Below are 26475 nucleotides of genomic sequence, written 5' to 3' on the forward strand. Positions count from 1 at the left end.
TTCATTAATGCCATTGTGGTTCAAAGACAGTCAATACTCTAGCCGCTGCCTCCGATCAGACTGCATGAAAAAAAGGAATGCAGCTTCTTCCTGTGTTTTGCCCAAGCACAGTATGTTGTGTGGGTAATTTCTGGTCTGGCCAGTAAAAACCTCCGGGAGCCTTCCTTTAGGTCTTTAATTATGAACTGTAGGGGACACCACAAAATAAATACTTAAAATGTCTAGACAACCAGTCATCAGAGTAGGATAATTAACTTCAAACATTCTAAATTGTTGGAGGAGTCGTTATTCACCTTCTGTAGTTCCTTTCTATATCCTTCCCCGGCCAATATGTTTGTAGCAGTGAGGCTGGGGGACGGTAGAAATCTTCTCCTGATACAAAGCAGCCTCTTTCCCCGGCTCTTAAATGACAAGTCACAAAATGACCAGAGAACATACAATAAAGGAACATAAACTGAGACCATTAGTTTTTCCAAGGAAGGAAAATTCTCGCCACTTTTTAATTACATCAAAACGCACAACAGTACTAAGGCAGATTCTGGGGAAGAAGAATTACTATTTGATTTATTTAGTGTATTTTATGGATTTCTATCTGGAGTTTTTTATTACCAAAAAAATTTAATCAAACCATCTTAATTATTGATTAATGCTTAGTAAATTTGCCTTCTGACATCTACAATAGGATTAGGTGGTTGTTGAACTTGAGGTGTTTCTCCCCTTAACCCATTCTCACCTCCCACAGACTTCCTCCAAGGAAGCATTTTTAGCATTGAGCACACATTAATTTTGTCTTGATCCAAAAGCAAAACACTCCACGAAAGAGCTATGGATTTCAGGGTAAGAACTTGCTGGGAATGTGTCTCAGACTCCTGCCCTCACTTTAGGGGAGGACCGTGGGGGGTCTTGTTGTTAATCATGTCCAAAATCTGAACTCTGCCTGATCTGGAGGCAATGAGTAGATCTTAAAAGTAGGAGCCATGTGAGTGTAGAGCTGAGCCTGGCTCTGAGACCAAGGAAACTGTTCAAAATGGCAACAACTTCCTTCTGTGTACTCTTTCCCATCGTCTTCCTAGAGGATAAGCTTTTATAAGATACCAAATAATTCATAAGAATTCTCATTGTTTGGTTCCAATGTCATTTTCCTTTAAGTGAAAGAAATGTCATGTCAACTGTTATGGAATGAATATTTTATATTACATTTATAATGACCATATTTAATTGCTATAGCTCTAATTAAAGGTGATATCCGATTGCATGCATGTACTTTTTAAAAACCATAATTGTCTTGTACAAGCCACTGAATAGATTTAAGAATCTTCAATAACAAAATTACATTAATAGCATATGCTATTAAATATGATTGATGGCAAAATTGGACCCCTCCTGGTTCTCTACCACACAAAAGCACATACTGCTTTTGAAGATGGTGCCTGGAGTGTCAACAAGGGAGCCAGAGAAAATAGACTGGTACCACCAAGGCCCGCCTCTCCCTAAAGAAAAAGCAACCTCTTGGTAAGAATAAAAGGCGCCTCTAGCATTTGAGCTCTATGCCAGATGGCTTGATGAAAATTTACTTGACCGGCTCTGTGTAACAACCCTGCTCCCTGTCAGGCCTGGAGGAGCTCATGATAGAAGGGTACTTGGGGGTGGGCAGCATTTTGAGAAGATCCCTTGCAGATTTCCATCTCTGTTGAGAACCATCGCCTCTAGAAGAAAGCACAAGCCAGCAGCAGGACCACACTTAAGTTGAACAAGTCTGTATGTATAGAGAATGTATATACCCCAGAACCTCCACAGCCCATACCCTCAAGAGTCTTCATCAAGCTAGAAATTCCAGTCACAGAAAGAGCAAAAATAGGAGAGGAAAAGAGATGCTATGTTTTAAGATCAATGATATGATCCAGAACCAAAGTGATAAAGAATTGCAACAAAGAAGAGAGAAGGACAGGGACTAAACGTCTGTGGCTGACTTTTCCCCCCATTTGATCTTTATCATAATCTTCTGAGGCTGGAGATGAGGACATTGATGTTTGGAGACTAAGTACCCTTGGTCCTTTAGACCCCAAGTCCCATAGTCTTTCAACTCTAGCACACACTTAGGAGATAAAGGCATGGATGCATCAGGAGACCTCTTGTGCTTCATATTTAATACACTGTTTAGTTCCTTTGCTCTAGTTTCTGAGTCTATAGAGAGAATTCTTCATAGGGAAGCTAAAGGTAGCTAAGCCACTTTGGTCTAACACTTCAGGAAAGACTTACTGATGATCAAGGCTTGGTGCTCATGGAGCATCACTCAGATTCTAGTGCAGGAAATTTGGAGGCATAAAATACTTCCAGAGACAGCACTGAAATGTGTGCTGTGATGAGAATGCGTTGTTTCTCTTGTTCTCCTTCTGTTTGGTCTGGGTGGGAGGATAGAACACATGAATCGTCTGAACCCTGGATCTACCTATGGGATAGCTACTCTTACTCCAAGTAATGGCAACAGCTACCAATAATTGGGTGCAGTAATTCTCAATACATGTGAGATACTGCAGGAGATGTCTGACAGACCTAACCTCACTGCCTTCTTTAGGAAGTAGGGACTGTTGTCATTCTCTTTTGACAGGTAGGCCTCATAGACAGAACCCAGGACCAGCTGATTTTGAATATTTTGCCCCTAACTCCAGAGTTGTATGGTCTCTCTAGAGCAAAATGGCTGAAACTGCCAGAAGAATGACCTTTCTCTCCAGCCTGGCAGGTGGATGGACTTTGCCTGAAGGGCCTACTTTGTTAACCTGAAACTAGCCTCATAAATGTTTATTGATACAAGCTCATTAATTTTCATTGTATTGGTTCGAAGATGTCTGGGGAGAAAGAATTCTCATGTTGAGTTTTCCAAACACCCCTCCTACCTGCTCTGGTGGAAAAGGTTCGAACCACCTTCTTGCCACTGCCACCAACATGTTGCTTAAGGCCCTGGCTTAATGCCCATCTGTTGTTAGAGGCATGTGTCTCAACCTCCATCACACACAGACAGTGCCAATATAAACTAGAGCACAGATGAGATTTCTTGGTCAATTAAGTCTTCAAATACTAGACAGTAAAACCACATCACGATGGGCAGCGATGAGGAGGTTGAGGAAAACGAGACTCACAGAGTCTTTTCTTGAAGCTTTATTGAGGTACAATTGACAAATGAAAATTGTATATGTTTAGGTTGTATGGTGTGACTTTTTTTTGAGGCGTGCAACATGATGATTTAATAGGTGGGTACATTGTGAGACAATGACCACAATCTAGTTAACACATCCATTACCTCGTATTGTTGCCTCTTTCCCTGTGGTGAGGGCACTGAAGCCTTCTTCTCTTGGCAAATTTCAAGATATGATACAGTATTATTAACTGTAACCACCATGCTGTGCATTAGATCCCCAGAGCCTGTTCGTCTTATCCCCGAAAGTCTGTGTGCTTTGAACACCACCCAGTTTCCCCCACTTCTCCACCCCAAAGACTGTTGTTGTTCTGCTCTCTGGCTCTATGGGTGTGATTTTTTTTAGATTCCACATATAAATGAAAACATACAGTATTTGCCTCTTTCATGGTATGTTTTAAAGGAAGACGGTGTGATTCACTTTAGAGGGAATTCTAATGGCCAAAACATAAAAGATATGTTTCATCTCACTAGTAATAAAAAAATGTAAAATTGTAAAAGAAGAATAATATGTCATGGTTATCAGTAAAATTAGCAAAAAGGTAAGAAATATAAATCACACATCAGTGAAAAAGAATATGAAGTGACAAAGATGCTCAAAAGGCTACATACTGCATGATTTTATTTTATGTGACGGTCTGGAAAAAAGTAAACCTATACAGATGGAAAACAGGGGTTTGGACTAGAGGAAAGAGTATCTTTCTTGTGGTGGTGATTTCTCAACTATAGACATTTGTCAAAACTGGACGTGAAAAGTGTTGCATTTTTTTTGAAGGCAAATTTAAACTTAATTTGAAAGTGGAAAAAATAGTATAACCCCAATTTTGTAAAAAAGAAAATATTCTAGCAAGTCATACACAGAATTTTAATCATTCTTATCTCTGGTGAGAAGTAATAGGTACTCTTTCCTTTCCTTTCTGATCTCCCTAAATTGCAGAAAATTATTTAGAAGAGCCATACATTATGTTGTTTATAGAGTCCGGAAAAATTAAATCATCTTCATGTTCATTAAAAAGGAAGAAAGAAAGTGCCCAGTGTTAATGAGCGGCTAATAAAATAAGCACCCTTATGCACCACTAGGAAATGATGAAGCGATATGTCTCAAAGGCATCGTGATATGTATTATTTATAGTGGGGAAAGTGAAAGTGTTGTTTGCTCATGGATATTCATTGAGTTGTTTATAGTAGAGTAAACTTTGAAGAAGTCTAAATGTCTAATGACAGGAGATTGGTTAAATAAATTATGATATATTCATTCAATAGTGACTATAATCATGCACGTTAATCTTGATTATAATGTCGATGATTTGATATGGAAAGATGTTCAATGACAAAGAATCATATATATTATATAAAGGTGTCTAAAAGACTCCAGTTGCACGTTTTCAAATGTTAACAGTTATTATGTCTATGTTCTTTTAGTGCATTAATTTTTTGCAGTTTTCCTTTTTCCCAACTAAATGATACATTCTCAAGTATAGACAAGTACATTATTATTGTATCGTATTATCGGATTTTTCTTTTCATTCTCTTCTCTTTATGCTTATTAAGGCTTTTTTGTTTCTAGTTCTATATTGTCCTGTAGGAATATTCTTGTACCAATAAAAAAAGAATTCTTCCTGGAGTTTATTTCATTTCTTGGTTTTTAACATTTCTATGTTACATTATTTCAGGTTTTAAATACAATTTAACATTTGTTGCCCTTTAATGGATGAGTTTAACCTATTATGATTTACGGTGTTTGGAGGTTATTTCCATCTATTTACTTTTGTCTTCTATTTACAGTGCATTTTCTTTGTCCCTCCCCTGCTGTTTTCCTGTTTTCTGTGGTCTTATTAACGCTATTTTCACTCATCTTTTTTCTTACTTCCCTAGAGCGTTTGGAATTTATCAATTACTTGTTACTTTTTTAGTGGCTTCCCTCTAAAGATAATTGAGAGACAGAGTTAAGAATCTGTGTTTACCATTATTTTCCTCAGGACTTTGAAGATACCATTTCATGACTTGTCATGAAAAACTTTATGAAAACTTTTTAGTTTGAGATCCTTTTGAGATACACATGCAGTTATTAGTAATAATACAGAGAGATCCCATGTACCTTGACCAAGGATCGCCCGGTGGTAAATGTCTTGCAAATAGTAGTACAACCTCACCACAGGGGTATTGAGCATGTGAGTCAAATGCCCAACATTTGCATCACCTCTAGGACCCCTCACAGAGCCCTTTTTACAGACACATCCACTTCTCTCCCACCCCACTCCCTTTGTAACTCCTTGTAACCACTAACCTGCTCTCCACCATGCTACAGACACAACATCCTTTGGTAGGTAGTCTTTTGACATTGGCTTTTCTCACTCAGCATCATTCTCTGGTAACTTGTGCAAGTTGCTATGTGGATCAATAATTCTTTTGCAGTTGCTGAGTGGTATTTCTTGGCATGGAGCTAGCACAGAGTGTTCAACCGTTCCCCTGCTGAAGGGCACCTGGGTGGCTTCCAGTTTGGGGCTGTTATGAAAACTGCTAAGGCCATACGTGTGCATGTACCAAATGTTGAACTGCCATTTCGTCCGTGTGCTTGTTGAATCTCCCAATTCTACGTCATTGATTTTTAATGATTACTTCCAGTGCCAAAGTATCTTGTCTTTTCAGATTCAATGTATTTTCAGAATTTCTAATTGCTTTCTTCATATGTCCTCCTTTTCCTAGTTTATTTATGCCTGTTTTGGTTTATATTTAATTTCTTATGTGAATAGTATGCATTTATTTACTTTGTTAATGATTCTTTTCTTAAAAAACATTTTATTTATTTATTTATTTATTTATTTATTTATTTATTTATTTATTTCAGAGAAAGCATGAGCAGGGGAGGGGCAGAGGGACAAGCAGAAGAGCCTGACTTGGGGCTTGATACCAGGACCCTTAGATCATGACCCGGGCCAAAGGCAGACACCTAAACAATGGAGTCACCCAGGGGCCCCTACCCTGTTAGTGATTCTAAGTAGACTAATTTTAAAGTCATTTTCACTTATTTCTATTATTTTATTTCACCATGAATAAATTCTTTTCCAAATATTGACTTTCTTATCTACCAATTTTCCATACACATTAGGGATTTGAGTCTGCAGGCTCATTTTGAGGAGCAATCTCTTACTTTAGTTTTTCATGTTTCTACCAGTCTGAGTCAGTCTTTCTCTCTCTCTCCAGATATTTTGTATTTATCTCCTGCCAAGCCTCCAGAACACTTAGGCACTCAGTCTAGGCTTAGGGAATGTTCCTCACATGATCTGTGGTGATGGACTAGTTTTCTTCCAGTCCCTCAAGGACTGGTGCTTTTGTAAAATTTAATAAAAATGAATTATAGAAGCATACTAGCACCTGCTAGTGTGTCTTGACCATATCAAATTGCTATAAAAGTTACAAATGCTTACTCCTAGCTTTTGTATTTATCTAGTCATGTACTAGTAACAAACAGTCCGCAGGCTCATACCACCTGGGGCACCACACCACACCTTGAGTTACAGCTCTTGGCTGAAGAACATCAGGGATTTTAAGATCCAGTCATGGACCAGGCTGCTGTCTTAGCCTGGGAGTTTGCAGGTGCTTCCATCTACCTTTGTAGATAATTAGCTTTTGGAAGCCACAGGCCCAGGAGAAGACACTGCATTTCTTTTTCAGCTTCCTTTTACAGGAGGGGACGTGCTAGCAGAGTCCCTAGTTTCAAGAAGTGAAGCTGATTTGGTTCTCAGCCTCCCAGAAGTGGAAATGAACACCTAGCAGACCTGTGCATGTAGCCCTATTCATGTCTCTGTGCTTCTGTTTTGGTTCTAGTCTATGGGCATGCAGACGCTGTTTGGTGCAATAGTTCGACATTTTCAGTTTTCTCGTTTCAATTGTACATACTGTAGCAGAAAATAAACAGCTGCCTTCTAATGTCCTCTGCCTTCCTGCTTAAAACAGAGCCCCAGTTAGTCATCTATCTGTTCTCTTGCTCAGGGTCTGGCTCTTCAAGGAAGTCTAGCTCCAGTTCCAGATACAAAAAGAGATGGTCATTGACTTAAATTGGTCATGTGACACATTCTAGCCAATAAGACAGGAAAAGAAACCTGGAGGTTTCTGGGAAAGTTTTCCTTTCTCAAAATGAGGCATAAAGAAGAAATCATCTTATTTTCTCTATAAGTCAACCTGAAGACAAAGCCAGTACACTAAAGAGTTCAGAACTGAAAAATGAAAGGTCTTTGGTGATGATACTGTCCAGTCACTGAATTAGCCAACCCAGAAGCCACCCTCCTTCATTACCTCCATGATGTGGTATGAAGAATTTGCTTATACTTTGAGCTGATTTGAGTTGGGGTTCTTCTGTGCCTTGCAGCTGAAGGTATCCTAACCCATGCACCTCTTATCGCTATTTGATTGCAATTGTTCTTATGTAACTTTGAGGATAATTCATGGTGATACAAGCATAGGAGATAACTCAAAATTTTTAAATATTCAAATACTTTAGGAGAATTGCCTAATGGATTGATAAGAATTTTCTAGTTAGTCTATTGAAATTGATTGGTGGGGCAGCCCGGGGGTGGCTCAGCAGTTTAGCGCTGCCTTCAGCCCAGGGTGTGATCCTGGAGACCTGGGATCGAGTCCCACATCGGGCTCCTTGCATGAAGCCTGCCTCTCCCTCTGCCCGTGTCTCTGCCTCTATGTCTCTCATGCATAAGTAAATAAAATCTTTAAAAAAAAAAAAAAAGAAAGAAAGAAAAAAAGAAAGAAATTGATTGGTGGATGGGAATTTTCTGAAGCGTCCTCCATTTTAGCCAACATTTATTTGGTGCCTATTAATTACCACACCCCACAACAGAAGCCATGGGGGTGATTAAAGAAGGTAAAGACGGGTGTTTTGCCCTTAAGGACCCCAACTAGACAGACAAGACTTATAATAACAATATGCAATAGAATGATCTGTCCACATGAGGAAGACATACAACAAATTATGTAGGGGGTCAGGAAAAAGAACAGAGTTACATAAACATTCTCAATGAATGTTTGTTTACATTGATTGCTTAGTTACCAAATTCCTTCTCAATTGATCAAGGCTAAATCCCACCCTTGCCCATACTCAAATGATATAAATGCTGAGCTAAGGTAAAACAGATTGTTGACTATTTTCTCTATATAATCAGATAAATTGAAGAATTATTTCCAACTCAAAGTCTCTAGTTAGCATGTCTTTGAATACAAGTGAAGCAGTTATCAAATTTGAAGAAATATTCCTTGGGGTGGTGTGTTCATTAAATGTGTAACTTTGTCAGAGCGCCACCACATTACGGATTTTTTTACAGCCAAGTGGTGAGAAAAGTACCTTTGGAATAGTTACTCACCAACAACATATAAAGTGAAAATTGCGCGTGTTCTCAAATCTTTACACATTTCTCTGACTGATCATTGGTTCCTTAGAATGTTGGAGATTTGTGTGAAGCATGCCTTCAGGCTACATATGTTAAAAGTTAACAGGAAAATGTGTACCAGAAATCGAATGTAAGATTGTCTTAGATTCTTAGATCCATTCTTCAATGTGCCTGTTTCTCCAGCTGAGTGAGTAGTGGTTTCTAGAAAGCTGAATATGGACCAGCAACCAAGTGTTTGTGTGGAGAAGAAATGCTGGCAAAGCTGACCCATTTTATGATTGTTTGTGAAGACAAATGTCTATATTTTCATTTTCCATGCTGCCTGCAGAGTAGCTTGATTTTTTTTTATCTTTTTTTTTTTTTTTAAGGAAACTGCTATTTTATTCTTTTAAACATATAATAGAATGGGATAAATGAGGGGATCCCTGGGTGGCTCAGTGGTTTAGTGCCTGCCTTTGGCCCAGGGCGCGATCCTGGAGTCCCAGGATCCAGTCCTGCGTCGGGCTCCCGGCATGGAGCCTGCTTCTCCCTCCTCCTGTGTCTCTGCCTCTCTCTCTCTCTCTGTCTATCATAAATAAATAAATAAATAAATAAATAAATAAATAAATAAATCTTAAAAAAAAAACAAGAAAGGAATAAATAAATATATAGGAAAATACACAAGGGATGAAAGTCCACATAATATATGGGCAGAAATGTGTTTTAAGTATATCTTTATAATAAAGAGCTTTCCAAAGTCCAACCAATAGCCACTTGATTTTGAGTAGCCGGCACTACATCAGAAAACAGACAACGGGCAAAGCATCCTTCTGAAGCTGTGCAATGGAAGCCGAGCTGTCAGCTACTTCTCTGATCAATTATCTTTGTCTGCTCAGCATACCCAGTGCGTACCTTCAGTGCCATCAACACAAATGCCAAGATTAGAAACAACTGGATGGAGAACAACTAAGGAAAATGGAGTCTGAAAAACCACAGAGGCCAAGATATAGAAAATAATGATTCTTTAAAGAATTGATAATCCAACAGGAGTGGTGATTGGTTTAGTCATGTCACAGTGTGGTTAATTTGAGAATATCCTGGTAAAATTAAAAGTGTGTTTACCCTATGTTCCAGGAATTGACTTCTCCATATTTATCCTAGAAAAATACATGTGGCCAGGGATTCCTGGGTGGCTCAGTCAGTTAAGTGTATGCCCAGGGTCCCGGGATCAAGCCCGGCATCAGGTTCCCTACTCAGGGACTCAGGCTCAGGGAATCTGCTCCTCCCTCTCCCTTTGCACCTCCCCCCCTCCACACACACACACACACTGCCCATGCTCTCTCTCTCTCACTCTCTCAAATAAATAAATACAATATTAAAAAAAAGAAAAGAAAAATTCATGTGGCCAAAAACAGGTACAGGGTGTTCATAAGAGACAAAAAAAAAAAAAAAAAAAGAGGGCCATGAGTCAAGTATCCATCAACACAAAAATTGTTAAATAAACCATTACTCATACACAGCAGTTAAATATAATAAAGTGAATCTATATTTGTCAACATGGAATCTCCTTTAAGATACAAGAATGAATGGGAAAAGATAATTTCAGAGTAACATATACAGCTGAAATGTCTATATGTTAAGTCAATAGATCATAAAACAGTACTATTTCTTTTCCAGGAGTACATCATTTCCTTATATGAAAAATCACAGAAGGCCTGGAAGTTCACCTCCCTAACTGGTTAATGGTATCTATGTCTGTGGAAGTAAGAGGAGGCCAAGATTAAAGAGAAAGGGATTTAAAGGGGTGTTATACCTTTATTTGTAAGTTTTTGATTTTTTTATATCCTTTATTTTTATGTACATCATATACACATGACTTATAAAATTAAAATAGATAAACAAATGGAAAACAATGCAACTTTGTGTTCAAGTTTAAATCTATCCAATGTATAGGTCAGATTTGCTCAATATCCTTTGAGGTTCAGCTGCCTTGAGCTGATGGCATGATTCTGAGCCTGGAAGATTCTTAGAAAGAGAGAACAGTGGTAGAGTGAAAGCCTCTTCCCACTCTCCTCTTCATGCCTGTACTGGGGCAAAATCAAACATTCCATAGAAATTAGAGTGGGCCTGATGAGCTCTGCTTCTTTAGTACCTCTTGGCTTTGAGTTGCCTGTACGTTGTGTCACACAACATTTCACCACTCTTATCAAATCTCCTAGGTCAACAATGAATTTTTGAAGCGTCCATCAGTGTTCTCAGATGGAACAGGGATTATGCACAAGCTAGCTGGCAGAGAGTCAAGGAATGTCAGATGCACCAGAGGTCCATGGGCTGAACTAGGACTTTTCCAGTTCCACCACGGGAAATCTTGACAGTGGATGACAAATACACTAGCAGGAGACCCAAGGGATATGCTGATATGGGATCAGCAATAGTTTTTCAAAAGAGAGGTGTTCTCTTTCCCTTAGAGTTTCTGAAACTATTGGTGGCCATGTTGCTCCTACAAGGGAAGGGAGCCAAATACAGCAGAAAAATGAGACGTGGCAAAGAAAACAATTTTCACAGCACTGATCCTCTCTTCTGCATCTAATCATACCTTAAGGTAGAAATACCTATGGACTTTTTAACTATGTGAGCCAATAATTTCCCTGTTATACTGAATTCTTTATCCCCAAATATGTCTTTTCTAATACTTCCATCCTACTGAGGCCACCTCAGAGATCTCTGAGGGCTAATGACATAACGAGTGCAAGATGAAACCCACTCTGGCTTCGTCTTGATTTAGTGGTGGACACAGACCACAGTTTTGATGTCCAGGGACTGGAAGCATGAGGGACTTCTGTAAGGAAAAGGCAGTTGTCAGAAGTCAGAGGGACTGTTCAGAAGGGGATTTCTGCTCAAAGCTGGGGCATGTCATTCTCAGTGTAGCTGGCCAACTTAAGGTACACAGAAATCCAACCCAGATCCCGGAGAGCCAAAGTATATGACTCTCTCCAGTAGGTTTATATTTAATCCAAGGGAATTGAGCTCCACTGGCCACAATTTCCATTCATCTTCCCTGCTTCATAAAAGTCTTCTGTTCCCCTTTGGGAAAATGCACTCTAGTTTTGAAAAGGTGTTCACACACCATATGCTGTATGATGCCCACTGCTGGTCTGTAAAGGATCCTGGTTGGGAATGGAACAAGAATCTCCCTTTTAGAAATGAACTCAGGCTCAGTGGTTTCCTTAAGGTCCCCAAATAAAACCCTCCCATGGTCACCTTTGTCATTGAAGGCCATGGATACAATCATCCATGGTGTTCCTGGCTTTTCCTGGTTTGGTCCCAACTGCTTCTCCCCACCCCTTTAACCCAATTTTACCACAACTCTTCCTCCTGCATCAGCACCACCTGATTTATCATCTTGGTTCTTTGTACTCCTGATCTTTACCCAGCTAGCTTCTCCTCACCCTCCAGGTCTCAACTCAGACTTTTCTGCTCTCCACACTCTTCTTCCTCAGGAAAACCTCAGTGTTGCTATTAAGACCTTTCAGTTGACTGATTGGATGAGGTCCACTCTGATTGTCAAGAATAATCTCCTCTAATTAAAATCAACTGATTCTAGTTATGAGCCACAGCTACCAAATACCTTCATGGCAACACCTGGATTTTAATGGAATAACTGGGTACTAAAACCTAGCCAAACTGATGCATAAAACTGACCATCACATCTGGGGCCTACATAACGTTTTCCCATGCCACAGGAAAGGAGGTTCCATGACGAGAGAGGTCTTGTCTGTCCTCACCACTGTTGTATTCCTGATACTTGGTTGCATAAGTGAGCAAGTTGCAGGCAGATGTTTTCCTCCTGATAGTCCAGATAAACGCAGGTGACATTTCAGGGTGGCCACAAGGTGGCATCTGCAGGAGGGTCCCTGAGCAGATATCTACCGCTCCCTAACTCAAAAGAAGCCAAGGCTTGGTGCCAGAAGTCTCCAAGAAGTTCTTGGTAGGCCTGGCCAGCTACCATGTGGGCCCTCCCCTACCCTCAGGGAGTAAAGTTGTACCTCTGCCCTTCTGGCTTTGGACTCCTCAGACTCGCTCAAGAGGTTGTCCCAAGATAACATCAGAGTTTCTCAGAAAGCCTGCTTGGGTGGAGTCCTGGAAAGCTGGCTTTGAAGACATCAGGCTATTGGCCCAGGATCATGTGGGAGGGGAAGCATCTAGGGCTGCTCCTTAGAAGGAGCCGAGAATGGCTGCTCTTTCCAACTGAGAAATCTAATAAGCCCTTGAGTAATAATTGGTCCCTGTTGACAGAGGGCTCTTCTGCTTTCACAGTGGCAGTGGCAGCACCGAGCTGCTCTGGGGGACCCTCTCCCCAGTGGCAAGAAAAGAATATGCCCAGCTGAGGCAGGTATGAGCATCTTCATTATCACCATATATAATAATATAATAGTTGGTTTGTATTAGGGCATATGATTGTTCTTGACAAACTTGACATAAGTAAATGCTATACACTTGAATGTACATGACATGCATACACTAATTAAGTTCCACTTCTCTTTGGGATTCCTTGTAAGATTCTGCTGCTTAAAAATAAAGCCCGAGTACCACTCATTTTCTCCATCTCCTTAATTTTGAAGACATAATTTCAGACATGTAAGAAAAGAGGTTTGTCCAAGAATCACTGGTGTGAAATTGGGACTGTAACCAGGACACTGGCTGCACATCTCTCTCTGTACACTTGTTCTGGCCCAACCACCAATGCCCTCATATACGCCAACTAAATCTGAGGTAATGGAAGAGCTGGACAGCTTTATAACCACTATAATCATTTGATTTATATTTAATTTTTGTTTTCATGGCGAAACAAGGGGATTCTCACAGGCACTTACAAATAGTAAATGCCCATTTTACAATCTCAGAACCTCCAGTTTAGCCAAAATGGTAAGTTAAGCCATCTTCTAAGGTCTTCAGAGAAGGGAGTTAGCCTGGCAACACAACTTAACATGTTTGGGGTCAACTAACAGGCTAAAGTGTATGTTATTAATATGGTTAACAAACATCAAAAGGAATGTTTTGAGATCCCCTGACACACCTCCAAGTAAACTGTCTGAACATCCCCAGCTAGAGGATCTCCAGAGATTCCTCTGCCTCTACATGGCTCTACGTCTGATCACATGTTTATTGAGCACATACTGTGTGCTAGTCCCCGGAGAGAAAAGTGACTATAACACAAGCAGTCCCTTTTATATGAAGCATTTTTTACAACTTTCACGTAAGCTGTTTTCATGTATTATTTTCTTTCCTCCCCCTAAACCAACTTGCAATGTTTGTGCTATTATTCCCTTGTTTTATAAATGGAGACACTGAGACTTGGAGAAGTTATAGATTTTTCCAAGGATGACAGCTAGTAAATGGCATGCAGGATTCAAACCCACAACTGTCCACTCTGGATTGTTTGTTCAGAAGCATTTGGCCACAGTTTTTAGAGTTTGCCAAAACCTTGGATCAGAGCAGAGCCAGTCCTGAGTACTTCCTTCCTCCAGGAGGAAGATGGCATGGTACCCAGCCCCCTGAGGAAGGTGGTGACTAGATGCCTGCAGGCCCTTGCTCCTCTGGTTTGCTCTGATCCTGCTTCTCTCCTACCAGCTCGGGGCCAGCCCCGCCCCTAGGCTGCTGGCATGGCTGCCAGGTTCCCTCCACAGGGAAGAAGAAAGCCTCCCATTAGCAGGGGCTGTGGCTTGGAGCATCCCTGGGATGAGAAGCATCTGTTGCTGCTCCCATTGTTCCAGCTGAGAGCATGCTAATTGTCCTCTCCAAAGTTGGACTGCAGTCTCTTGCCAGAGGGAAATTATGGACCCTTTTTCAGCAGGGGAGCGTCCTTTCCGCAGCTGTCAGCTGAATGGCCCCAGGAGGAACGAGGGGGTGGGGAGGGAGGTCTCTCTGCATCCTGATCCACACTGGGAAGGAAAGTGAGCACAGCCCTGCGAGGAAGCAGGGCACCCACTGGAGAAATACCAACCACAAAATCACAGGCAACTACTCTTCTTGACCCTTCCCCTTGACTCTGTGGCATACCTGATGGCTACTGATACTGTAGGATAATTCAGGGGCTCAAGTGGAGGCAGCCTGATGGAGTGAAAAGTGTAGAACAGGCTTGGGAATCCAACTAAGGTGAGTTCAAATCCCAGCTTTGCCGCTCATTAACTTTGCCCTTGAGCAAATGACTCCTATTCATCGACCTTCCATGGAACTGGGAGGATGACCTAAGCCAATAAATATCAAATACCCGGCAGGTGCTCAATAAATGTGTTTTGTTATTATTATTGCTGCTACTATTTTTGTCATTAAATATACCTCTAAGGAGTTGATCACATGTGTCAAGACAGCCCACATACAGAAGGTCCCCCAAGTAAGGAGGTAAGAGGAGTGGACAGGGACAGAATAGTACCATCAGTCATGTATATTCAAAAACAATATTTTAAGTTGCCTACAATCGTTCCAGGGACTGTTGGCTACTGAGAGCACCTAGCTGTCAACGAAAAGATCTCATTCTCTTAGGAAGTTCCAAAAGATTGGGTGTCCTGAACTGGGGCTAGACGAGTAGCCCATGTTCTCAGATGTTGCTAAGTTCTACACATTAACTGATATCTGATCCCACAATTGCAGACCATCCCAGGAGGCCCTGAGAGTTCCTCTGTGCTACTTCACAGTGGGTCAGAGGAGAAATGAGGCTCATGCGAAAGCCATTGACATTCAACAAATATTTCTTAAGCTCCTACATTGTGCTAGAAGCCATATTGGTGCCGGTAACGGAGGAGAGAGCAAAACAGAATAACGTCATTCCACATGCCACAGAGCTTATAGTCTGGTAGAGAAAACAGATATCAATAAAATATTCCCACAAATGTATCATGTCAACCTGTGGCATGCTGTGAAGGTAAAGTACAGGCTGTGAATCCAAGTGCAACCAGAAGTCTCAATCAAGTCTGGACATGAGGGGAGGTAAGGCTGGCCCAAGGAAGGACACTCGGTGAGAGGTCCAGGATGAGTCAATAAAATGACACTGAATTGCATTCCAGAATAAAGAGGGCCCCAAGCAGAAAGAAGGTATGAGTGTAGGCCTGGAGAGATCAAGGAGGAAGCCATGCTTCTTCAGAGGATCCCAAAGTAGGCCAATGTCATCAGAACTCAGAAACCGGAGGGGGTGGGGGAGTGAATAATAGAATGGAGAATAAATAACAGAAGGATATCTCAGCTCTGGTCATCTAGAAAATGGTCTCTGGCAAGAATGAAGATCTAACCTCGCACTGAGATTGTACAAGCCCATGATGGTGAGGGGGAGATACGGGGGAGAGGTGGGGCAATGCAGACTTTGCTTTAGCACATGAGTTACACTTTGTCATAGACCACAAAGTGACATAGCAGGCAGCCCCCTCCCCACTGGCTACAAGGAGGGACTGCACACTGGGACAGGCCACAGGACAGAGAAAAGGGATTTACCTGCCCAGCCCTCTCTCCCATTTACTGGTGGTGGAAACGATCACTTGCAGGTCACATCATCTCCTTCATGGGCACTCAGAGAGCCAGATTCCCCTCACCAGGATGCAGTATTTTGTGCCAGTCTGAAAGAGGAGGAAGGACCCAGTACACTGGGGCACAGAGGGAGCAGAGAGGAGGCCGTGGCCAGAATCTGAGGAGGCTCTTTGAGCTCTGTCTAGACTCAGGCAGAGAATGGTGTCTAGGGATGAGAGGAGAGGACCATTTACCCTTACTGGTTGCCGTAGCTGCTGGTATTCACTCATATCTGATTCTCGTTTCTTCCAGATGGATAACTACATTCCCCAAATCCTACCTTCATCAGTTATATCCCGGTGAGAGCATGTGACAGACCGTGGCCAATGGACTCCAGAGACAAATGATGCATGCATATGCATCACTTCAGGGTCTGGCTGGTAAACCCCCTGGAGACACCCCCCACCCACACCTGCAGCTATGGGACTAGAAGCCAGGTTTCCCAAGGCCATAGAAGATGGCTTGGAGGAATCAGGAGTGTGTGAATGCCCGGAACCTCAAGTCACTCCCTAGGAGATGGTCATTCTGGAGAGCTGCCCCACCAAAAACACTCCGCTGGCTTTTAGTTAGTGAGAAAGAAACTTAAATTAACTTAAGGCACTGAGACTAGGGGTTGTTTATTATAGGAAGTAACATCACTCTACCCTAACCAATACCTGAGCCCATGATGTTCTACAGGTACTATGCTAGGTTATCCCAGATAAATCTCATAACAACACCAAAAGAAGGAAGGTTTATCCTCATTTAGCCAATGAATAAGACAAGATTCAGAGAGGTTGTCACTTGCCCAAGATCACACAACAGGTTAAAGGAGAGTTTAGATATAAACCTAGTCCTGCCATACTCTTTCCACTAAGTATTTCTGCCTCCTCTTCTAGAGTGGGGATTGATATGGGAAGAGAGCATAGAGAAAGGCACACATCCTACAAGAGGCTTATCCTGGCCTTGACTGGGCTGCCCTATCCATGCAGGAGGGGTCCAGATGCTGGTTGACCATAATTCTTACTCCTGGAAAAACTGGAGTCAACTATCAGGGACAGAGACTCCAGAATAATCAGCAGGAACGACTCAGTCCCCCAGGGACTCCTCCCATGTGCTTCGTGGACAGAGTGGTGGAGAGACTGGGAGGGGCCTTGGAAGTAGCAACAAAAGGGGTTAAGAAAAAAAAAATAAAAGAAAAAAAAAACATTTAACCACAGTCAATGAAATTAGATAAAATTATCTGCTAGTCTTTATGTAAAGACCTAATGCTGCCCTCTACCATAAAGGCTCTATACAGCTTGTAAGATACAGTAAAATTAATTTTATATTGGGCTGCCAGGTGCTGTTAGAATAGCATGTTTATATAAGCAGCCCCAGAGCTTCAAACATTGAGTTGTAAAGGCCAAGTCTCAGTGAGTGGCTTAGCAAAGAGAAACTCAAATCCCTGCATTCCCCCTGGGGCAAAGTCTAGGCAATCTTTATGACTGTACACCCTGTTGGGTGTTTTTCCTCAAATAGTTCCTCCTGACAGCACCTGGCAGAGCCCTGAATGAGAATGGTGTGACCTGTCTCTGGGGTTTGCTTCACAGCAAGTTGGAAGTGAATTGGAAATGACTGTATTTGAAAACTTGGTAAAGAGAATACCTATATATAAAGACACAGATTAGACTTTCTCCAGCTTCAAATAAAAGAAGCCAGGATCATTGTAGGGAAGATGAAAATAAGCTGAGGCAGGCGTGATTGGAAAATCTTGAGACAGTGTTTGAAGCAGTGGCTCCCAGTCCAACAAAGGTGGTATACAGTTGTTGAGAGAGGAAGCCATGTCCCTTCACCTGCTTCCTTTGTGTAGATGGGCTCATGGAATATCACCAGTGGAATAAGAGCAGAAGGCATGAGTGGCTCTTTCAGACCTGTACCATCTCCCTTTCTCCTTCTGCTGGATTTTTGCAGAAAACCACAATCACCTGGAAATCACACATTGAATGACAGAGCCACAATGTGGAAGGAGCCTGGGTCTTTCCATTACTGCTTGGAGGTGAGGTAATAGCCAGTTAGGAAGATCTATTTTGGACATGATGTGGGTAGGAAATAAACTTTTATTATGTTTAAGTCATTCTATTTGGTTTTTGTTTTGTTTTGTTTTGTTTTGTTTTTAGAGCAGCTAGGATTATCCTGAACAGTGACATTCAGCCCTAAGACTGGGGAATAGTATCTTTTTTTTTTTTTTACATTCATTAATATGCAACAAATATATTGTTGCTTTCCCTATTATGCCCATTGGAAATACTGTTAATTGATTATAGCATTTCTATCAGTCTTTATGTGATCTTGGAATCCTTAAAATTGAGATTACAGGGGATCCCTGGGTGGCTCAGCAGTTTAGCGCCTGCCTTCGGCCCATGGTGTGATCCTGGAGTCCCGGGATCGAGTCCCACATCAGGGTCCCTGCATGGAGCCTGCTTCTCCCTCTGCCTGTGTCTCTGCTTCTCTCTCTCTCTCTCTCTCTCTCTGTGTGTGTGTATGTGTGTGTCTCATGAGTAAATAAATAAATTCTTTAAAAAATTGAGATTACAGATGACTAAAGTGGGCACTCAAAATACTACCTGTTTGCTAAACCAGCATGACTATAAGCTTCTCAAGATAATGATTGAAATGCCCATCACTTAGCTTAGCATTTTGCTAACACGTACAGAGAAGCAGCTCAAAAATGTTAGTTGAATGAATGATAGGTGTTCTACCAAGAAGATCTTATTCTAATACATTTACAAGCTTTCTTAGGCTAGAGAACTACCAAAAAACAAAATTCTCAGGATAATTCAACTCAGGAACTCAGGTTTAAGGCTCCTGATAGACTTGGAGTAGCCATGCCATGCTGGTAGGTCTATATTCACTGATAATCTCCCAATCTTCATTTCATCCTACCTACACAGAAAAAGAAATCCAGAATGTCCAGATATGCTTGAAGATCCAGTGTTGGGAAAGGAGAGGTAGAAAAGTCCCAGTATTGTGTAGATGATGTCTTGAATACCATGACTAGATGGATTGTTTACCTGGAGAGTCCTCCAAGAATATATGTTCTCAGTGGTGATGATGGCCATCCCCTTTCTTTGTGTGACACCAATTCCAGCAGCAGGAACCCTCCACTTATAATTTTATGTGATCATTGAATCTATTTAAATAAAGAAAGCAGAGAGGAATTTACCCATTCAACAGATGAATAGAGAATCCTAGATGGAATATGACTTAACAATATCACAAAATATTAAAGAACAAGCTCAAGTCAAGAACCCAGGACTCAAAATTTCATCTTTCCATCCATTCATTGATTCAGCTAATGTTCATTAAGCACTAATTTGCTGAGCACTGTCCACCTCCAGGTATTGCTTAACACATCCTCATGCTATGCTTCCATAGTACAGACACATATATCTCTCTCCTGCTTAGTGTGTTGTAAAGCATGCCCCTTCCCCCTTCCCTCCCATCCTCTTCCAACCTGTGATGGACAAAATTATGGGAGGAGTGTCATATGGCAAGAAAGCATTGAACCTCACTTATGCACAGTCTGGAATTTGGCTGAAAGTACCTAAGTTCAAGAATTGGACAATGTTTAATGGCTCCCCAAGGACCTAGAAGCATTCTCTCAGTGCCTCAGCCTGGGCTTCAGATTTACAAATTGAGAAAGGCAGCTTTCGGTTCAGAGCCTGGATCCATAAACACCACAATCCAGCTTTACTGGCTTTAAGCCATCACAGCATCTGGGATAAACATGGGACAATCCCACACAGACGCAGCCTGCTTGGTCACTACCACAGACATTGGGACACTCAGATTGAGAAGCTAGCTTCCATCCAAGGGTGCTTCCATCAAAGCAAGAAATAAAATGTGAAAGACTCTTCCAGAGGCCTTCAGTGGGAGCCAAGGATGACCACTGGTGGTCCAATCCTTCAACTCGTGCTAGTAGACCCAAATAAATATCAATTCCTTGACGTATCCCCAGAGGGAAGTAGGAATTCTCCTGGAAAGAACACGGTAGCATCATGAGGTGAAAATTATCAAAGGGGAATAAAATTTTTGAGATCCTGAAGCACATAACAATCTTAAAAAGAATATTAAGAAGTCCTTGGAAAACTTGCTTTTACAGTTCTCCAAGACTGCTCATCTAACCATGCTTTTCCCTCCCTGCAAGGTGTTCTCCACTCTATTCTTGATAAACTCTCAATGCCATTTGCATTTCAGGGTCCCTAGCATTGCATAAACATCCTGAAATGGATCTTCCCCTTTTATCTCTTTAAGCAAGTCTTTAATCAAATTCAAGTTTGGCACATAACCACTTCTTTCCTCCCAGCTTTCTTTTTTACATATGTACTTTAAAGATTTTTATTTATTTGAGAGAGAAACAGAATGAGCGAGTGGGGGGAGTGAGGGGCAGAAGGAGAGAGAAAATCTCAAATAGATAGAGTGTGGATCCCAAAATGGGGCTCCATCTCACTACCCTGAGATCACAACCTGGGCCAAAACCAGGAGTCAGATGCTTAACCCACCGAGCCACCCAGGTGCCCTTCCCCCCAACTTTCTAAGGCCCAGAAGGAGGGGCCCACACCACACTATTCATCCTGTCCCCAATGTTTCTTGTTATTTTATGTGAGTTTTCCCATCTCTCCTCTGAAATGATACGCCTTGTGCCAAAGAGGCAGTGTATCTGAGACTCTTTAGTCCATAAACTAAGCACTCAATTTTTAAAAAAATTAAATGCTGTTGTTGCTGTGATTAATTTTCAGGCAATGGAGGAGGCCTTTAGCTTCACATAATAGATGCTCTATTCTGAAGAGATTATCCAAATTTTGGATCTAAATGGATTTGCCATCTGCTGTGTACAGTTTTAAGTAGATAGATCCCCCATACAGGGAAGACTCTGGGCCATGGGACAATCTGTATAACCTTCCAAGGGACCCTGCATCTAGATCTGGTAACAGAAATGTTAGAAAAAGTGGCACCTTTTTTTTTGAGAGAAAGCACAAGCAGGGGAAGGGGCAGAGGGAGAGGGAGGAGAAGCAGCCTCCCTGCTGAGCAGGGACCCCCACCAGGGGGCTTGATCCCAGGGTCCCAGGATCATGACCTGAGTCAAAGGCAGACGCTTAACCGATTGAGCCACCCAGGTGCCCCAGAAATGGTGACATCTTTGAAGATAAAGTAACCTAAGAGAAAGTGAAGGAACTCCTACTTTCTCAGTAATTTGTGGAGGTCTTGGAGGAGAGACTACATGCCCATGGGTCCCAAATCCAGAGGCCAGGCTCCATAAATGAACACACAGAGTTGTTGAGGAGGAAGCATCAATTGTGACAGTGGTGGCACATGTGCCTGCTGTCCCCACCAACTGGTGAAAGGCCCGAATCAATTGCCCCAGCTCTTTCACCACCACCCCCAACCCCAAGCTGGCTGAGGGCCAGGCCGACCTCCAACATTAAAACCGGCAAATGAGATCTGAGCCTTGATACACCCCCCCCCACCTTTTTTCCTCCCTCAAAGAGGATTTTGGTGCCAGCACCATATGTTGAAAAGGCCCAAGCGCAATCCTATTACCATTGCAGGAGGCATTAAATAATTACATTAATTTACCTAAATATGGAAAAAAATCTTTACAAATCAGGGACACTTGGCAGATTTTCCGGCTGCACATTTTTCCCTTGGCACAGTGCACTGTCCTGTCGGGTTCCTATTGCTACTTGGAGTGTTTCCTTTAATTGCGGGGCACATGGCTTCCCTTGTTCTGTTTAATTTTCTCGAAGCTGGTTCCATATTTTGGCTACAAACATTATAGGAAAAAAATGCCCACAAAAGTATGGATTGTGCTGGAGTGTACCCTAAGGGGGAATGCATAAAAATAGTAATTTCTTGTATATGAAACCTTTCCATGGCGGCCTTTCCGTAGATTGCTTTATGAAAAACAAGTTAAAGGGGTGGAAAGCAGGGGGTGGGGTGGGGGGCCGGGGAAGGAGAGCAAAAGAAAGGAGTAAAACTGGGAATGAGAAAGGGGTTGTGCAGTGGTGTTGGAGGTGGGCCTTCTGCATTCCTTGTGTAGGGGAACTGCCCTGGACTCTTCTTTGGTGGACGCTGCATAGAAATACCTCTTCCTTGGTCCATATTTTCACTGTCAGTGTTCACTGTGTCTGAATCCTGCACCTCCATAAATCACTGTGAAATTTGAAGGCTGGAGTGAGGATGACGTCTACACAGCCTGCCCTCCTTGATGCAGCATGACCTCACAGAAAGGCCTAAGGGATTGTCACCCACACAAGCCAACTGCAGATGCCAAGGAAAGTGAGCTCCCTGGCCCTTACAAGTGCCTCCGACCCGGAGACTCCCTGGGATTCCCTTCCTTGGGACCAAGTCTTCCAGAAAATGCAAAAAGGCTCTGTGAAGGGGCAGATTCTTGTCTTGTGTTTCCAGTCCATCGCCTGCATATGTATATGCATCACAGAACTTGTATACTGCAGTAAAGTCTAATTGCTGGAAAGTTTGCTAAGGGCTTCCTCATGTGGAAGAGTGCCATGGCCCAGCCTGTGATAGCTCTTTCTAGACCACAGGGAAAAGAGCAGCGACCAAGATGGCCCCTCTGAGAGAGGGAGCCCATGGGCATTGGAGGTAGATGGCAACCATCAAATCCTTTCTCAGGACCCCTGAAATTGAACCTTCTCAGCTGTCTACTGACCTTGGGCCACTGTGTCTGAGGCCTTGAGGAAAATCGGGCCTCAGATGGGCCAAAGTAGCTGTAGAAACCTCAGTACTCTCGTAAGGTGACATGTACCTTTTTAAAAGGTGATTACGGGGCACCTGGGTGGCTCAGTGGTTGAGCATCTGCCTTCAACTCAGGGTGTGATCCTGGGGTCCTGGGATTAGTCCTGCATCAGGCTTCCTGCATGGAGCCTGCTTCTCCCTCTGCCTTGTCTCTCTCTCTCTCTCTCTTTCTCTGTGTGTGTGTGTGTGTGTCTCTCATGAATAAATAAATGAAATCTTTTTTTTTTTAAAAAAGGTGATTACATATGGTTAAGACTCTAGTAAAAAGACATTTGAGGAGGCAAGGAAGGGTGATTTTTTTTTTTTTAAAGTTCCTACTTCCTCATCCAAAAGTAGGTGGTTCTGGCCCCACCTCACAGAACATTTACTGTTCTAAAGTCTGGATCTGGCAGGGCCTTGGACGAGGGACATCACAAAAGAGGTCATCTGGGTCTCTTCACCGCTGTTCCTGTGCACCTCTAGCCCATCGCACCGGTGATCTCTCCCTCTCTCTCTCTCTCTCTCTCTCTCTCTCTCTCCTGTGGTGAATTCCAGCAATAGCTCAGCATTAGCCTGGTGCCACTTCCTCCACAGTCTGTCAGTGCTCACCTCGCAGCCTGAATGCTCCTTAGAAAGGCACCACCCTGGGAAACACCCCAAACCTGTTACCTCCGATTCCACAGAGTCCGCACGTGGACAACACCCTCAAGTGGCTTCCATTCACATCGAGTCCTCAGGGGCTGTAACGATGACACATCACGTGCCTTTTAGCTCTACCCTCTGACGTGTGGGAGAAGGTATGCTCAAGTAGGACAGTGAGCTGAAGGACAGGAAATCAAGATGGTGAAGCAGAGGGCTAGCAGCTCATAAAGCTGCATCCCCCAACCCCCACCTCAGACCTGACTGGGCTTGAGGAGGAAGTCACCTGCATCCCAGAAGAGCCCTCTGTCAGGAGCTAGGGTATTTCCAAAGGCCGTGGGTTTCAGTAACCTGGGGATATAAAGACACAACCCCTTCCCTCTCTCTGCTTCCTTCCCTCTCTCTCCTTCCTCTTCTCTCTGCTCTCTGGGATGGACTAAATTGTGTGTCGCCCTCTCCCCAAAAGATATATTGAAGTCCTCACCCCCGGTACCTCATAAAATATGATTTTATTTGGAAACGGGATCATGGCAGATGTAATTAGTTAAGCTAAAGTCATACTGGAGCAGGGTGGAGCCCTTAATCCATTATGACTGGTGTCCTTATAAAAACAGACACCAAGGCAGACAGGAAGAGAAGATGGCCACGTGATGACAGAGGCAGAGATGGAAGTGATATATTTTCAAGCCAAGGATTGTTGGCAAACACCAGAGGGTGGGAGGGGCAAATAAGGATTCTCCTCTACAGGTTTCAAAGGGAAACTTGAATTTTGATTTTGGGCTTCCAGCCTTCAGAACTGAGAGATGATAAATTTCTCTTATTTTAAGCCACTCAGTTTGTGGTGCTGAATCAAGGCAGCCCCTAGGAAAACTAATGTAGTCTCCCATTTGTCAAACCCAGTGAAAGCAAGAGGATAAGGAAACCTGGCTAAAGCAGTTACTATAAGAGGGTGGGGAAAAGTGGAGAATGATCTGGAGAAACAGAGTATGCAAAAGACAGGAACTATCAGTCTACATTGATAGGAAAGTATTAGGTTAAAAGAAAAAAAACAGAAAGAAAATCTTTTGCAAGAAACATGTGGCTACTGGTGGTTCCCTTCTCTGGCTGCGTGAAAGAAACCTGTCTGTATATGTGAGCATGAGGCCAGCGCACAGAGGGACAGAGTATTGAGAATGAGATTCCCAAGTGACAAACATGATGATGTAATTTAAGCCCTTGATCCAGCAATACCTGAAGCCTCTCTCTTCTTTCACTTGAGATACTGTCTCCAAAGACCTAACTGCCAGAGAATAGTAATATATTTTACTTCATTCCATGGCTCTGATAAATGTAGGCATGCATATCGAGCCCTGGTTAATCTTGATATCTTTCCTAAGGGAAAGAAGGTGACACCTTCGAGACAGAAAATCTATTAGGAACCAACACATATGAAAGGAAGCTTTTCATAAACCAAATATCTAATTTCTTACAAATCTTTTTAGTGAAAAATCAGAAACAACCTAGATGCCCAAGAAAAGGCGATTAGTCAATTAAGTTTTCTACGTTCATTCAATAAAGTTCTATTTAGGCAGAAAATTATGACATGAAATGTTAGTTTTTTAAATGCCATCTACAGAACCCCAGGGTTTCCCTGGAACCCATCATGGACGGAAGAGTGTGAGTGAGCACACCAGACTACTAATATCATAATCCTGATTTAATCGGAGCATTTTACTTTCATATGTTTTTATCTATCTAGATTCCAAATAGGATTTTCATTGAATGAAGAGTTCGAGGCAAGATCCATAAGTATGTCCATTGGGTTGAGAATACTCATTGTTGACCTTTTATCCACAAGGGTAGCATGAAAGAGTAACAAAGCAGAGGAGTCTGGGTTGGATGACAAGCACATCTGAGACTATTGTGGCAAACTTGGAGCTCATGTAAAACTGATCCATTGGATTAAGGGGCCAAGTGCACAGAGTAAATACCCTGACTGGGAGCAAGAAGAGCTGGGTTCTTGGACCTACTGTGTCACCAACAAGTGATGTGCCTGGGTAGACCCAAGACTCTGGGCTAGAATTTCCTTCTCTTCAAAGGGCAGGGGCTCTACCTTGATAGTCTCTTGAGATCGTCATGGACATATCAGCGTTCTTTCCTACTACAAAAAAACCTTATGTGACATCCAGAAGAAATTTCCCCAAATACCCATACTCATCCAGTCTGCATATCCATTCCTAACTTTGGCTTTTCTTATGTATTTGTAGCTCCTTCCTAAGATATGAATTGAATATGTGGGTAGAAATAGACTGTGATACGTATAATATTTTATTTAATCATCTCAACAACCCTGTGAACGAGGTTTCATCATTCCATATTCATTTCATAGAGGAGGAAGTTGAAACTCAGAGAGGGAAAGCAATTTGTCTAAGGTCATGCAGACAGTACACATTCAGAAGCAGGATTTAGAGTCCTAAGGAGCTTTTGGTTTTAGTGACTAGGTATCACAGAGCCAAAGGCCAACAAAGACATCTTATCAGACCTCAAATTTAACAGATTTGAAGATTTAAATAGCTACAGATAGAGATAATATGGAATAATGTATATATACTTATATGTATTTTATATATTTATGAAGCATAAATGTACATATATTTAAATTTTAAAAACATATTTAAAATAAGCGTACATTTATATGTTTCATAAACATATATTTTCATATATTTATAGAAAGATTTATCTATCTATATATCTCATAAATTTCTGTATCTCCATAGATGTCTATAGATATATGTCTATATATCCGTATCATCTATATATGTAAAGAGATTTATCTATCTAGAAAGAGATTTACCTATCTAGACAGCAATCTTTATCTAGAGGGATTATGTATCTATCTATCTATCTATCTATCTATCTATCTATCTATCTATCATCTATCTATCTATCTATCATCTATCTACTGAGAGTAGT

At 41.9% G+C, this 26475-nt stretch overlaps 1 long non-coding RNA gene across 7 annotated transcripts; it reads left to right on the top strand.

Annotated features, from left to right (window-relative positions):
- The first annotated feature begins 8256 nt into the window (after positions 1–8256).
- Positions 8257–26088, top strand: LOC112660570 (uncharacterized). 7 transcript variants are annotated; one of them, XR_003137074.3, is made up of 6 exons: positions 8257–8329; positions 10249–10392; positions 12889–12964; positions 16381–16508; positions 17100–18145; positions 25262–26088. It is a non-coding gene; the product is annotated as an uncharacterized LOC112660570 (long non-coding RNA). The 7 variants fall into 7 exon arrangements; XR_003137077.3 differs by having other exon boundaries at positions 18061–18145; XR_003137075.3 differs by lacking the exon at positions 25262–26088 and adding an exon at positions 19041–20124.
- The last annotated feature ends 387 nt before the right edge of the window (positions 26089–26475 follow it).

Source organism: Canis lupus, chromosome 2 (assembly GCF_003254725.2).
Source record: "Canis lupus dingo isolate Sandy chromosome 2, ASM325472v2, whole genome shotgun sequence".
Lineage (NCBI taxonomy): Eukaryota > Metazoa > Chordata > Mammalia > Carnivora > Canidae > Canis > Canis lupus.